We start from the raw sequence: 14,733 nt of genomic DNA, 5'->3' as shown, positions 1-14,733 counted from the left end.
TCTAGTTATTAGATATAAAATGCAATTCAGAGATAAGTTAAGATGTTAGTAAGTTGTGCCCATTACCACCCCATCCAGAGTTGCCTATTATTCTCTTACTTTGTGACAATATTAGAGTCACAACAACTAGTCCAAACATTGGTCATGTCTGCCAAATTGGTGATTAGACTGGAGGTCAGACTGAATCAATTAGCACAGTTGTCCATCTGGCATGTGATTCACTTTGTGAAGCTGCGGGAAACAGAGGGGTTCTACAGATGACTGTTATGAAAACATGACCATGGTATGTGTCTTTACCAAAGGATATCAGTATGACTAGTGGCATTGCCTGCACTCCGGGTTTGCCAAGGATCCCGATAGAAATACTCGTGGTCTGCTTTTCCTAGCAGGGAAACATGATCGAGCATTGGCACAAAGGTAATGGTTAGTACTTTAAGACTAGACATGCATATATCTGGAAGGATTTATAAGCTGTTTTGATTAGGAAGAGAGACCCAAGAAAAAGCAAAAAGAATCTTGAGAGCTTTCCAGACTCTGTGATGGTGTCTCCTTTAGCTAATGCTGCCCTAACAGAAATACAAGTTGTGAAATTTAAACAACCAAGATATATTTTGTCACAGTTATGGATATTGACACTCCAATTAGTGTTTCGGTCACACGGATTTCTCCGTTGAGTTCTTTCCTAATTTTTGGAATCTGTGGAGAACTTGGTGTTCCCTTACTTTTAGTTGGGTCATCACATGTTGATTCCCCCTCAGGTATATATCTGTCTATTCTAGTCTCTTTATAATTAAGAGTGATTAGGTTTAGAACCCACCCTAATCTTTAAGATCTCATTAACGTAGTAAAATAAACCCCTTTATTTCTAAGCAGGGCCCATTTTCCAGGTAAAAAGGTTAGGGTTCCAACACACATTTGGGGGAATAGAATTCAATCTATAACAATAATTATTTTCCTCATCACACACTATAGCAATTGCAAACCCACGAGTACAATGACTCTTTTTAGTCTCATATAATGTCACCTGCAGCCCAGATATCCTCTGAAGCCTTTTTAAAATTTAAGACCCTGTTTATGATGATCATAGTGCATTTGTTAGCTCTCAAAAGAGTCCTATATTGTTTGACCTATTGAAAGTTAAACGTATTTTACTGAGCAAGGGAATGAGAGTAAAAAAAAAAAATCCCAGGTTTTCATAAGGTTCAAATAAATTGACTTGATAATTCTGGCCTCGGGCTACTATGACAAAGTGGATAACTTGAAAGAATAGAAAAGTAATACATCACTGTATGGAAGGCTACAAGTTCGAATCAGCCTCCTCAGTTCTAGGGGGGTGTCATTTCCTTCTGGTAGCCTTAGATGATTCTGGGCATTCCTTGGCTTATAGATGGATCCTAGTATTGTCTCCTCCTCTGTATGTGTGTGCCTGTGTGGGTGTATTTTCTTTTTATAAACATCCCTGAGAAAGGATTTGGTTTAGGACCCTGCCTGTTCCCATAGAGGAGCCCTGGTGGCAGAGGGGGTTGCCTGTTGGCCTGCAAACTCCAAGGCCAATACTTGACTTCACCAGCTGCTGATGGGAGGAATTTGAGAAGAGCTCCTTTCATAAAGATTTAGTCTCTGAAGCCCTAGGGAGCAGTTCTGCTCTACCTCACTATGAGTTAGAATTGACTCAGTGGAAGTTTGTTTGTTTTCCCCTCCTCCAATATTGACTCATTAACATAATGAAAGGAACCCTTCCTTTCTATCCATGGTCAGGTTCATAGGTGCAGGAGTCAGAATTCTAAGATGCCTGTTTTTAGAGTTATTTTATCTATGAAAATAGTTGCGCTGAACACTAATGACAGACGATCTGATGAGCTGCAGGATGATATCAAAAACATCATTCATGAAGAAAGCAAAAGTCAAGAAAACAAGAAGAGATCAAATGGAAGACAGAAGAGACTTTGCAACTGGTTCGTCATTGTAGAGTAGCTAAGACAAATGGAAGGACAAGTTCAAAGAGCGGAACAGAACATATCAAAGGACAGCTTGAGAAGACAAGTCAAATATGGTGATAAAATGTGGGAGAGTAGAGGGAGGGTGGGGTGGAAAGTGGGGACTGATTACAAGGATCTACATGTGACCTCTTCCCTGGGGGACGGACAACAGAAAAGTGGGTGAGGGGAGGCGTCGGAGAGGGAAAGATATGACAAAATAATAATTTATAAATTATCCATGGTTCATGAGGGAGGGGGAGAGGGAGGGGAAAAATGAGGACCTAATGCCGGGGGCTTAAGTGGAGAGCAAATGTTTTGAGAATAATGAGGGCAATGAATGTACAAATGTGCCTTACACAATTGATATATGTATAGATTGTCATAAGAGTTGTATGAGCCCCTAATAAAACGATTAAAAAAAGAAGAATAAAATCAGTATAAGAACAAAAAAAGAAAGAAAGAAATGTGCCAAGACTTAGAGTTAGAAAACCAAAAAGGAAGAACATGCTTAGCATCTCTTAACCTGAAAGAACTCAAGAAAAACTCAAGCTTCGGGTGGCAGTACTGAAAGATTGTATGGGCAAATATTGAATGATACAGGTAGCATGAAAAGAAGATAGAAAGAATGCACAAAGATACTAGATCTATGGTACTGAAGCAAGAACTGGTGGTACTGAATCTAAGCTGTATTGAAAGCTTTAGCCCAAAACAAAGCTCCAGGAATTGATGGAATATCAATTGTAATGTTTCAAAAACCTGATGAAGCACTGGAGGCACTTACTTGCTGGTGCCAGGAAATTTGAAAGACAGTGAAAAGTAACTGAACAGAATGCTCCAATGATAGAATAATATCATTAATATCACAGATCATTCAACACTGGTTGTAGCAGTTCATTAACCGGGAGCTGCCAGATGTTCAGGCTGGATTCAGAAGAGGACATGGAACAAAGGATGTTATTGCTAATAACAGATGGAATTTGGCTCAAAGCAGAGAATACTAGAGAGGCATTTATTAGTGTTTTATTGATTATGCAAAGGCACTTGACTGTGTGCATCATACCAAACTATGAGTAAGCTTTAAAACATGGTAATTCCGGAAAACAGCAGTTTACTCATGAGGGACCTGAACACCGAACAGTACTCGGGAATACTGCATGCTTTAAAATCAGGAGAGATGTGTGACAGGGTTGTATCCTCTCACCCTACTTATTCAATCTGTATGCTCAACAAATCTTCAGAGAAGCTGGATATTTGAAGAATAATGTGGCATTAGGATTGGAGGAAGACTTATCAACCTGTGATACAGAGATGCCAAAACCTTGCTTGCTGAAAGTGAGAGGAACGGAAAGCACTTGATAATGAAAATCAATGTAGTCTTCTATGTGGATTATAACTCAATGTAAAGAAGACCAAAATCTTCACAACTGGACCAAACGGTAGCATCATGATAAATGGAGAAAAGATGGAAGTTGTTGGGGATTTTGTCTTATTTGGATCCACAATCAATGCTTATAGAAGCAGCAATCAGGTGATCCAAAGACAAGTTTTATTGGGTCAATCTGTTGCCCAAGACCTCCCTAGAGTAATCAAAAGCAAGCATGTTATTTTAAGGACTAAGGTGTGCCTGGCCCAAGCCATGATATTTTCAATCTCCTCCTATGCATGTGACCCACAGGGAGTTGCTATGAGTCAGCATTGTATCCATGGCAGTGAGTGTGAATGTGAAGAGTTATTGAAGCAGTCCTCCATGTGGCCTTGCAGTTAGCAGCTGAGCTTCTGTCCACCATCCCCCAGATCTCCTTGTCTGTAAATATTGCCATCAGGAAAACCCATCAGAGCAGTTCTTCTCTGTCCTCCAGGGTCACTCTGGCATACAACAGCAGCCCTTCTTCATACAGTTGATTAGAGGAATATGAGTTTGCTTCAAAAATTCCATGGAATTCAAAATAAGGGAATTTTTCCCACGAAATTTTGAAGTGCCCTTATATTTCTTCCACTCAGTAGGCCAGTTTGATTCACCAAGTGAAGTAACAGAGGTGCAAGACTAGTGGTCATGTGTCCAAAAAGATGCCATTCTCTATCACCTGCCATGGAAAATAGGTAAGAGTGAATGAGCCATGAGCATCAACTATTTCTAGTTCAAAGAGTGTATAAAATTAATCATTGCAGAACACTTAAAAAGGCCAGAAGGCTCACAGGTCACAGGAAAAAACATCTTGACAGAGATTTTTCCAAATTTGACAATAGTTCTATGATATTACCAAAATTGAGTTCTCAAAGTGAAAGAAACTTTTCAAAACTATCAATGACAAAATGAATGTAATCAATCATGCTAAAATAATTCATAAAATTATGTTTCTCTTCTTTTGATGGAAAACATTTCAAACCTTCAATCATGTAAAGTAGGGGCCAAGAATATACAGATAAAATATTCTATATATACTGTTTATTTTCTTGTTCTCTACGACGGAATATTTTTTAAAGTATTTAAAAAATACCAGCCAGTTAATTCATGAAGGAATGTTACTTTTCTGGATTTCATGATGTTAGCTTCTAGAAACTCAATTTCTTTTCTCATTTTAAATAAGTCTTTATATCACACGTACTTTTGTATTTGAGTCAGCATCAACTTAATGAGAGTGAGCTGTTTTTTGTTTGTTGATTTTTCTTTTGAGTTTTGCATTTGTAATTTGTAATCACACAAAGTGCCTAACAATGGTCAATACTGCAGGTCCCATAAAATGTGCATCTTCCTCAACATGTGACTTAGGGCAATTCTTCTCTGGACTTCCTTTGTAATTGGTAATTTTACCCTATATTAAGGTTACCATGAGGGTGAAATGAGGCTCCAGGACTGAGTTTCTGGCCCACAGTAGGTTTACAATATGTGTTCATTTTATTTTCTTACATCTAAACACTGCGGATCTAAATTTATTATCTTGCCTTTGACCTCTTTTTTTCTTTACAGTTAATTGCCTTTTTATGTCCCCAAATAAGTTATGAGTTAATTACAGACTCTGCCACCCATCTCTTCCTCCTGTAATTCACCTTCTATTCTGCTGCCACACTCATTTTTCAGGAACTCAGATCTGATCTGAGTTAAGAATCGTGCCTGCCTAAAAGTATTTAATGGTTCCCCTGTGACCAAGAGACAAAGTTGAGATGCTTCAGTACAGAATTGAAGTTCCTTAAGCCAATTCTTGCTTATGTTTCTTGATTTAAACCATTCCTTCCTTCAAATTCCATGCTTCAGGTAGCCAGGTAAAGAGATGTATGTTTTGCTTCCTGTCATTTCTGATTCAGGCAAGACTGTGGTCTTCCTGCTTAATGAATCTCATTCATTCATTAATGAATGTTTATTGAGTCTGTGTCCATATGTCCTCTCTTTCTGCTGTATTCTCTTTCTCCCTGATGTTGTTTACGGAACCAGAGTTGAGGTTCTTCTGAGGGGACCCATGAGCTACTTGTGTATCTCATGAGCCCACAAAAACTCACTGCCATTCTGTTGATGTCAACTCATAGCTCCTTTCTCATGAGCTAGAAACTTCCTATTTATACTTCCTAGTCCTGCTGACTCCATCCATACTGTTTATTTTCTTGTTCTCTACAACAGAATATACTATTTTCAAGAAATAATGCGTATACATATTACAAACATGAAAAATACAGGCACTTGTGGGAGAGATGGACAAGCGGCCATGCTGGGGCTGTCAGTGTAGCACCTGGTACATTATAGATTTCACAGGTTCTCAATGGACTATGCCTGGCCATTGAAGCAGTGGCTTGTGAATGGTAGGTCCATAGAAGTTATCTGGGTTAGCAGGGTTTGGGACCAGTAAAGAAGGACACTATTCCCTTCCCAGGCAAATACACAAAGCCACAAGCCTCTTAGGTTCACAGCAAGGAGCTAACTCTGGCTGGTGCATCAATGCACCCTGGAGAAGTAGAAAACATTGGGTGGAGAGAGATTGTCAAGACAGTAATTGACTTGGCAGATCAGATTAAGAACTGCCTGAAGACCAGGAAAAGCTGTGGAAGGATTTTAAGTCTGACTTCTTTTGGCCCTCAAACTAATTTGTGTCCTAAATCCCCATGCAAACATGATCTTTTCTGTGAGATCACTTTGATCTCAAGCCAAAGTCATTGCTATTGAGTCGATTTCAACTCAAAGCAACCCTATAGGACAGGGGAGAACTATCCCTGTGGGTTTCTGAGACTAGAGTTGAAAGCCTAATCTTTCTCCCTCAGAGCAGCTGATGGTTTTGAACTGCTGACCTTGTGGTTGGGAGCCCAACATGTAACCCAGCATGCCACTAGGACTCCTATTAGTTCTTCTCTGCCTATGCAATCCTTTCTACATGATACTATTTAGGAGTTAGCCTGTTGATTTATATTTATTTACATCTGCTCTCCTGCAGATCTGATGACTTGAGAGACCAAGTTTGATTCATTAATGTAGTCCTTTGACCAACAATGGCTTATAATAAAATAGATCCTTAGTAAATATTTATTGAATGAATGAATAAATTAAATGAATGTTTCAAAGACTATGCCTAAGTGTAATTTCCACAGTGATTAGCATAGCACATAGCAGATAATCAATGAATATCCATGATAACAATGTTATTACTATATATAGTCACATATTTATTATGCTCCTATCCTATGTGCCCAAGGAGTTCTGGTGGTACAATGTTACGCGTTGGACTGCAAAGCACAAGGTCACCGGTTTGAAACTACCAGCTGCTCCAAGGGATAAAGACTGGGGTTCTATTCAGGAAAAAGAGTTATAGTCTCAGAAATTCACTGGGGCAGGTCTACTCTGCCCTTTAGGGTCACTATGATTCAGTATCAACTCAAGGGAAGTGATTTTGTTTTAGATTTGTGGATGTCTCAGACAGGAAGCACTGGTGGCAGAGCATTTAAGTGCTTAGTTGCTAACAGAAAGGTTGGTAGTTCAAACCCACCCAGTGTCTTTGCAGGAGAAAGACCTACCAATCTACTCCCATAAAGATGGTAGCCTAGAAAACACTATAGGTCAGTTCTACGTTATCATATGGGTTCACTGTGGATTAGAATCAACTCCAAGAGGCAGACATTGAGGCTCTAAAAATGTCATAAAGAAACTAAGCTCTAGTCCCAAAAGAGCTTCCATGAGTTTACTTTTATTAAATTGAGGATCTCACTGAAGAGAAGCAGTCAGGTCTCTCATGTTATCCCCACCCCCCACCCCCAATCACAAAATCACACCCACAACCCAGCTTTTCATTCTTTTTAACACCAACACCATGAAGAGCTTATAACTAAACCAAGGAGAAAAGAAAGCAATAAAACAGGCCAGGGGTCGAAGGATCTGTTTATGGCATCCACAAGGTCATTGCTGTAACCCCCATCAAAATGCTTCAGTCTCTCCGAACCCTCCCTCCTCCCTGTGACCCTTAAACTCCATTTGGAAAAACACTGAGCTTCCTGGGAACTGCTTGCAGTTGTGTTTTGAAATAATCATGTGGGCTAATCAAGGCCCAAGCAGGCCTTGGAGACAAGGCTCAGGGAAATCTAATAGGCTAGAAGAAAACAGGGTCATAAATCACACATTTTTGACATTGTACAGTTGAGAAAGATGACTACAGCGTGTTTGTAATTTATGTTCCTCTTAAAAAAGGTAGATGGAGAGAGTTACTTCGTACAGTGTGAAATACCAGATCTCTAAAAATAAGTTACTAGCCTATTTGTCACTGAAGATAGGGGCACATCAACATCTACAGGAAATTCAAGTCTCCTGGGGTGGGTGGCTTCAAATGGAAGATAATAGAAGTCAGAACAAAGACAAATAGCTCTTCATTGGGCTTTCCAGCCGAGCACATCCAGGGAGGAAGGATGTCAGGGCAAAGCGATTTCAGGTTTCCGTGTTTTGATCCCTGCTTAAAGTGATTGCATTCAGAACGCAACAGGGGCCCAGGTGGCAGGGATTTGGATCTCCAGTTTGCTCTGCTTAATTTTCCCTCCTTCCCTTTTCCAACATGTCTTTTATCATATTTCTTTCTACCCAAGTCATTTAAAAATCCTGCTAGCTAGCTGGGAGTTAATCAGGAAAGAGGGGATTTCACGAGAGGCAAATAGACCAAGACCTCAGCCTGCCTCTTTGAATGCCTGGATGCCAGAAGCTTCCTCTGGCAGGTGGTTGCTGATAATAAAATCCATTTTAAGCATTTCCACTTTGTAAATTTAACCACAAAAGGCAAATATGTCGAGGCAGAATTTATGGGACACAGTTATCCTGCACAGACCCCTCGGCTCCTAATGAAGAGGGCAGGAAGTAGGTGAGAACCCGGAGAAAGGCCGAAAGTGGAGCCATTAAGCGATTGAGGCCCTTTACAAGATGCTTCTGAAGGCGCCTTTAACCTCTTCGCTGCCTTCCCAGATGCGCAGGCGGCTGTCAGCAGAGTTACTCGCCTGAGATATATAGGACACTTATTTTGGGAAACATGCTCTATATCCAAAAGCTCCCTTGATGAAGAGATTTGGCCAGATGGCAGAAACACTCACCCGCCCCTGCAAAATCACACTGTGGCAGCAGCAGCAGAGGCAGAGACGTCTCAGTGGTCTGTGAACAATCAATTATTACAAGCCTGGGATCACATTTTAGCTGCTTCCCTAGCACCGTATCCGTATCCACCCCTTCCTCCGCCATCCTGGATTCTCGCCACCCCCACCCCACCCCCACCCGCCCGTCCAGCCCGATGGCCTTTCAAAGAAGAAGCTAGACCTAGCTTTCCAAAGGCTGCGTTAAAAAATATAATAATAATCTTCACTCTTGAGAGCGTCTTGAAAAGTTATATGAGAAATTTAGAGGTGAGTGGCTATATGTGGGTAATGATATCATTTAGAAAGAGATCGCGAGGAGGGGTACACCACTTGAAGAGTATACGATTGTGTGTGTAGAATCTGTTGAAATGGTATAACCATTTGCGGTAGTTACGTAATCTGTTGTTAATTTGAGAGAGACTTAAGAGTGAAGGGGTGGAGTTTATCCTGTCAATCAGGTCACAGCTTGACTTCATTTGGAGGCGCTAAGGAGATAAATAGCTCACCGGAGATTGGACACAGGCAGACTCCCTGGGAGAAGTTCCAGCTGAGAAGACACAGGTTGCTACTCTAGTGCCCTGCTAGTGCCCTGCTAGTTCCCTGAACTGGAGGAGACACGTGGAGAGCCCTGCCAGCGCGGAGATGCTTCTATCACCACTGGATCCACAAGACTTCCCACCCACTGGTCTGTGAATTTACCATATTAAGCATCATTGCATGTGTTTCGTGAGTCTGAAGAGGACTTTATAGATTGGTATCAGACATTTGGGCTAATATCGGACTTAGGGACTTGATCTGGATTGGGCTGGGATGTTTTCTCAATATTCAATTGCTCTTATATATGAGCCTCTTTCTTATTATACATGTATCTCTCTGGATTTGTTTCTCTAGTCTACCCAGACTAACACACCATTGCCATGTATACTTTCACCAAAATGAAATTAAAACACACATATTCTCTGATGGAAAATGCTATCAAGGAGTTGTTTCTTCTGGGAAGGCAACCTGCCTTTGAAAAAAAAATGCTTAACATTATTTAAACAGACTCCCAAGGGGAGAACATGCCCTGGATTATGTTCCTAATTAGACAAACTTAACCTACTTTCTATCCAGTCCCTGGTGACACAGGCTATGTGCTATATAGACAACTGAGACTTTAGACCAGTGGTTCTCAACCTTCCTAATGCCGCGACCCTTTATACAGTTCCTCATGTCGTGGTGACCCCCCAATCATAAAATTATTTTCATAACTGTAATTTTGCTACTGTTATGAATCAGGCAACCCCTGTGAAAGGATGGTTCGAACCCCAAAGGGGTCACAACCCACAGGTTGAGAACTGCTTCTTTAGACGGTCCTTCGAGGTGCACAACAAAACAAATAAATTCAGGTCACACCAGAAGGGTACAATGTGGAAGTTCCACTAAGCGAAGTGGATTTACCTTAAACTCACCTGTAGCACAGTTAAATACCGAGATCCTCCCTTGGACTTAAGGTTGAAATGCCCTGGAGTGAGAAAAAGCAGATGACTGCTCTCCCAAGGTCATGAAGTTGTTGTTTGTTGGACTTTGGTTTGCATCTTTTGCTTGGAGGCTACCACATATTTAGTGTATTCATGCCCTCTTTGCTTTTTATGATATGTGCTAGTCTAACAGGCATGGTTCTACCTTTGTGAATTAGTGTTATAGAAAGTTTTGCCCTATCTCCAATCCTCATTATTCATGTAAATAGTGTCCAGTCACTTATGTTTTTAATCTGTACAAGTCAGCAATCCACTTATTTTGGTCTAAACAGCTGTCCTATACATGTATACTTTCCTTTTATAAATAGTGTTTTAAATTCTATACCATTGACTAAATCAAGGATACTATCATTAGAATTACCATATGCCCCATGGGGATGTTTTATATTGTTCTCAATCATAAAATGGTAATCCAAAGTGAACCAGGGACATATATAAACCATAGATATACTAGTGGACTTTGAGCTCAAACTTAATTGTGGCCCTAAACAAAGAATGATTAGTTCTTATAACAAGCCCTTCTTGGATGCTTGCCATCATGAAGAAAGCACTAAAGGTATGGGTCTACAGCAACGTGTGGTGAAGAAATTAGAGAGTACTTGCCTATCAGAAAGAATAGCATCTGGGTCTTAAAGGTTTGTCCTAAAACAAGCAGCCATCTAAGTGACATGACCACTAAGTACACATGGAAGGAGTATACCATCTTGTGTGATCCAAAGATTATAAATAATCAAAATCTAGAGGAGGAAACAGTATTCAAGCTTAAATTCTAAACACCTGGTTTGCTGAAGACTATGGATGAAAGTGAAATCCCCAAATGCATTTGCAGGGTCTCCACATGAATTAAGACCCTTGAGGTTCCTTTCTGACCATTGACACTGGATAGAATGCCCTTGCTATCAGACAGAATGGGTCATGGTATTTAACACCTTATCATTTGATCTCCTTTTTGACCCATTTTAAATTTGTTAGTTTTTAATATTTTCTGTTTTCTTTTCAGTTGTAGCTGTTTTTTGATTTAGTTTGTAATTGTTTTTTGTTTTTTGGTATGTTTTTCTGTATTTGAAATCCAGGAGAAGGAAAGCTGTTACAAAAACTAGATTAATAGTTTCCTAGGAGTATGGCAGGGGAGAAGGTTGGGGGAAATGGGAAGCTAACAACAATGACTACAAAAAGAAGAAAGTGTTCTGAATTTGATTGTGGTAATTATTACACAACTCTTTTTAATAAGATTGAACTATTGAATTGTATGACAGGTGACTTATATGTCAATAAAACTATTTTTAAAATTGTTTCTTTGCTATCACCTACCTTTCAATTCTATATGAAGTGTTATACCCATAACCAATCACTTGAGGGAACAAGTTGTCTGGGGGCTCAGAACCAAGGTCTTATGCGACACAAAATCATTTGGCATAACATAATGCACACAGACAATGTTCTATATCACAAAGATGTGTGGCAACCACCGTCTTGAAAGCTCATGAGTGGCCATCTAAGGTGCAACTACTGACTTTGTCCTGGTCAAAGGTAAAAAGCTGTGATGAAAATCAAAGACACATGGAAATGATTAGTCCAAAGGACCAGGCAAACATCAATGTCCAAGACCCTGAAACCAAGATTAAATGTTCATTATCACTACCAAGTACTCTGAAAGAACACATTAGAAGCCCCATATAGAATGGGAGAAAACTGTGGAACAAACTTTAAAAACATAATAAAAGACCAGGCTTACTGGTCAGATAGAAACTGTAGAACTCCTGAGTGTATTACCCTTAGTCAACCTTCAGCTCTGAAAATGAACTCACCCCACGGCTCCATTTTCAGTCAAATAATAGACAAATCTAGGGAACAATAACATTAATGGGACACACAGACCATAGAATAATCAATCATTGGAATCAAAAAGGCAGCATGTTCCCAGGACAAACATCAGAATGGTTAGGAAAGAAGGAAAAATGAGAACAGGATACACTGAAAGGAAGTGGGATAAATGATGATACATTGATGGTTTTGCAATCAAGGAGATGAAACAAAATGTACATGAATTGTTTAATGTAAAACTGATGATCTGCTATGTAAACCTTCACTCAATTCACAGTGAAAGTGAAAAAACAAAACAAAACCAAAATAATCATAATAAACAAAACAGCAAGCCCAGGGCTCATAAGACCCATCTTGGTACTTTGAAGGTCCTCCGTTTGTCAGCACCAAGGGAGACAGCACTTGCTCTTGGTTTCTGTTCTCTGGTTCCAAATACATAAGAATGTCCTGCCCTGCTTCAAGATCCATATTGTAGAGATAATTTTCACTTGGGGTTCTACACGTTTTAAGTGGAATAATCTCCATTAAGGGTCTGAAAGTCTGTAATTTTAACCCAACCTAAACTCAATGCCATCGAGTCAATGCTGACTCATAGCAACCCACTGTGAGTTTCTGAGACTGTAACTGTTCATGGGACTAGAAAGCGCAATCTTTCTCCGGCAGAGCCGCTAGTGATTCTGAACTGCTGACCTTGTGAATTGCAGCCCAACACATAATCCTTTTAGCGTATATGTAACAGTCACAGTAACTTTCACCTTAAAGAATTTTATCAGTGATTGAGATATTACAAAAGTGGTTTACAAACAGAATATACTTATTGTTCTTATGGAAAAATAGAGGAAGTCACTTGGACCTTGCCATGCTCTTATTCAGATAGTGGATATGTTACCTTCTGCTCTAAAAGGTTTGCATGGCTCCATAAAGTTCAAATACACCTTCCTGAGGACACCTTTCATCCACTGTTTCCCATGGTGAATTTAGTCCTTCCTGTATTCTCATACTACCTGGACACAGAATTATTTCCACTCTTATCTCTACTGTGTGTTTGAATTCACATCTCCTCTGTTAGAATTCGAGGTATGTGAGAGCAAGAACTACAGTGAGTATAGTGTCTACATATATAATGGCTCAAGAAATATTTGCTAAACTGATTTGTATTACAAAATTCAACTGCTCAGGTTATTTATGTTTCAAGCCTTAAGTGTTCTAGGTAATGGAAAATATTGACTACTCAGGTCCAAGTGACTTCCTCTATTTTTCTATAAGAACAATAAGTATATTCTGTTTGTAAACCATTCAACCTGCGTATCGGCCAAGTCTGGGGAAAGGACAGCACAATGATGCACACCTGGCCTGATTCCAAACCACATTGACTCTGTTTGAAGAACTATTTTAGTACTTGTATATATTTCACTTGAGCACAATGGAGTGTCCTGAACTTCCCAGTCTTCTCATTGTTATTCACAGTTAATTATGATCCACACAGGCAAATGCCTTTGCATAGCCAACAAATTCAAGTAAACGCCTTTTGGGTATCCTCTGCTTTCAGCCAAGGTCCAACTGATACCAGCCATGGTATCCTTCATGCCATCTATGATCCTGAATTTGAGTTAAATTTCTGACAGCTCCATGTGGATGCACTGTTGCTTCTGAATTATCATTAGCAAAATTTTACTTGCGTATGCTACTAATGATACTATTTAATCATTTATCATTTAAATGATGACTCAATTTTAAATCATTTCTTGTCTATTGAGTCACTTTTCTTGTCGTGGGCACAAATGTGGCGCCCTCAGTTGGTGGGCTCCTTTGACTCATAGCAACCTTCGAACGGACCGAGGAGAACTGCTCGCTAGGCTGTCCTGTACTGTAACTCTGCAGGGGTGCGGACAGCCTCACCTTGCTCCCGGGGAGCAGCTCAGGAGCTGAACGCACCAACTCTATAATTAAACAGTACAGTGCTAACCCTATCATGCCAGAAGAGTAAATTCCTGTAACTTGGCCACTCTTTGGTTTGTTGTGTGAGGAAGAGAAGGCATCTGGGTTGACACTTAGGTATCCGATTTGGGATGCACATTAAGAAAGGGGATGTAGCTCTAGATGGTTAGAATTTCAGATACTAGTGGACAGAGGAGGAACAGTCTGCAGGCACACGTGATTCTTGTTCTTCACAATAGCCACACTCTAAAAACTCACTGTGAACATTAAGGTAGAAAATACTGAATCCTCACTGTTGCTAAAGGGAATGCAGGGGTAGACTCCGGAGCGTTGTATTTTTGGCCACAGTATTTTCGTCAATTGATTAATACATAACCTTATTTTTTATATGTTTCTGGTTGAAAACACCTTATTTATACTTCCCTGGCAGGGGAGATCCCATGGTCAAGAAGTTGGTTTTCCCAGGGCAAGGCTTATCCATTGCACTCCGGATGTGCTGACCCCTGCAATTTCCCCAAATGTGGGAAACTTGGCTGGATAATTTGTCGTAGTGGGGGACTGTATTCGCGCTCTCCCCTGAAAAAAAACCACCTTATTTAATATACTTGATGATTCATTACCATTGACATCACAGGAAGCAGCACAATAATTTTGTGTTTGAACAAAAATTATCGATTACATGTATTTTCCCCAATAGCCAAATCACATCCTTCTTGTGTTTAAGTAACACTTCTGCACTACTCGTGGGGGACATTTCAAACAGTAAAACCACCAGTCAAAAGTGCAAACGTATATGCCAGGAGGCATACATAAAAAGTAGGGGAAGGGGGGAAAAACCCCGAGGGTGTGGATAGTGAGGGAACAGGGCACTAACGCCCATGCTGACT

The 14,733-nt window shown here is 40.1% G+C and overlaps 1 non-coding gene across 1 annotated transcript; it reads left to right on the top strand.

Annotated features, from left to right (window-relative positions):
* The first annotated feature begins 14,261 nt into the window (after positions 1-14,261).
* LOC115873252 lies at positions 14,262-14,425 on the top strand. The gene has a single exon (XR_004048305.1). It is a non-coding gene; the product is annotated as a U1 spliceosomal RNA (small nuclear RNA).
* Positions 14,426-14,733: the final 308 nt, after the last annotated feature.

Source organism: Echinops telfairi, unplaced genomic scaffold (assembly GCF_000313985.2).
Source record: "Echinops telfairi isolate 266 unplaced genomic scaffold, ASM31398v2 ScPeMD7_7467;HRSCAF=8505_1, whole genome shotgun sequence".
Taxonomy (NCBI): Eukaryota; Metazoa; Chordata; class Mammalia; order Afrosoricida; family Tenrecidae; genus Echinops; species Echinops telfairi.
Note: the sequence above shows the minus strand (reverse complement) of the source record. Positions and strands in the feature narration are given on the sequence as shown.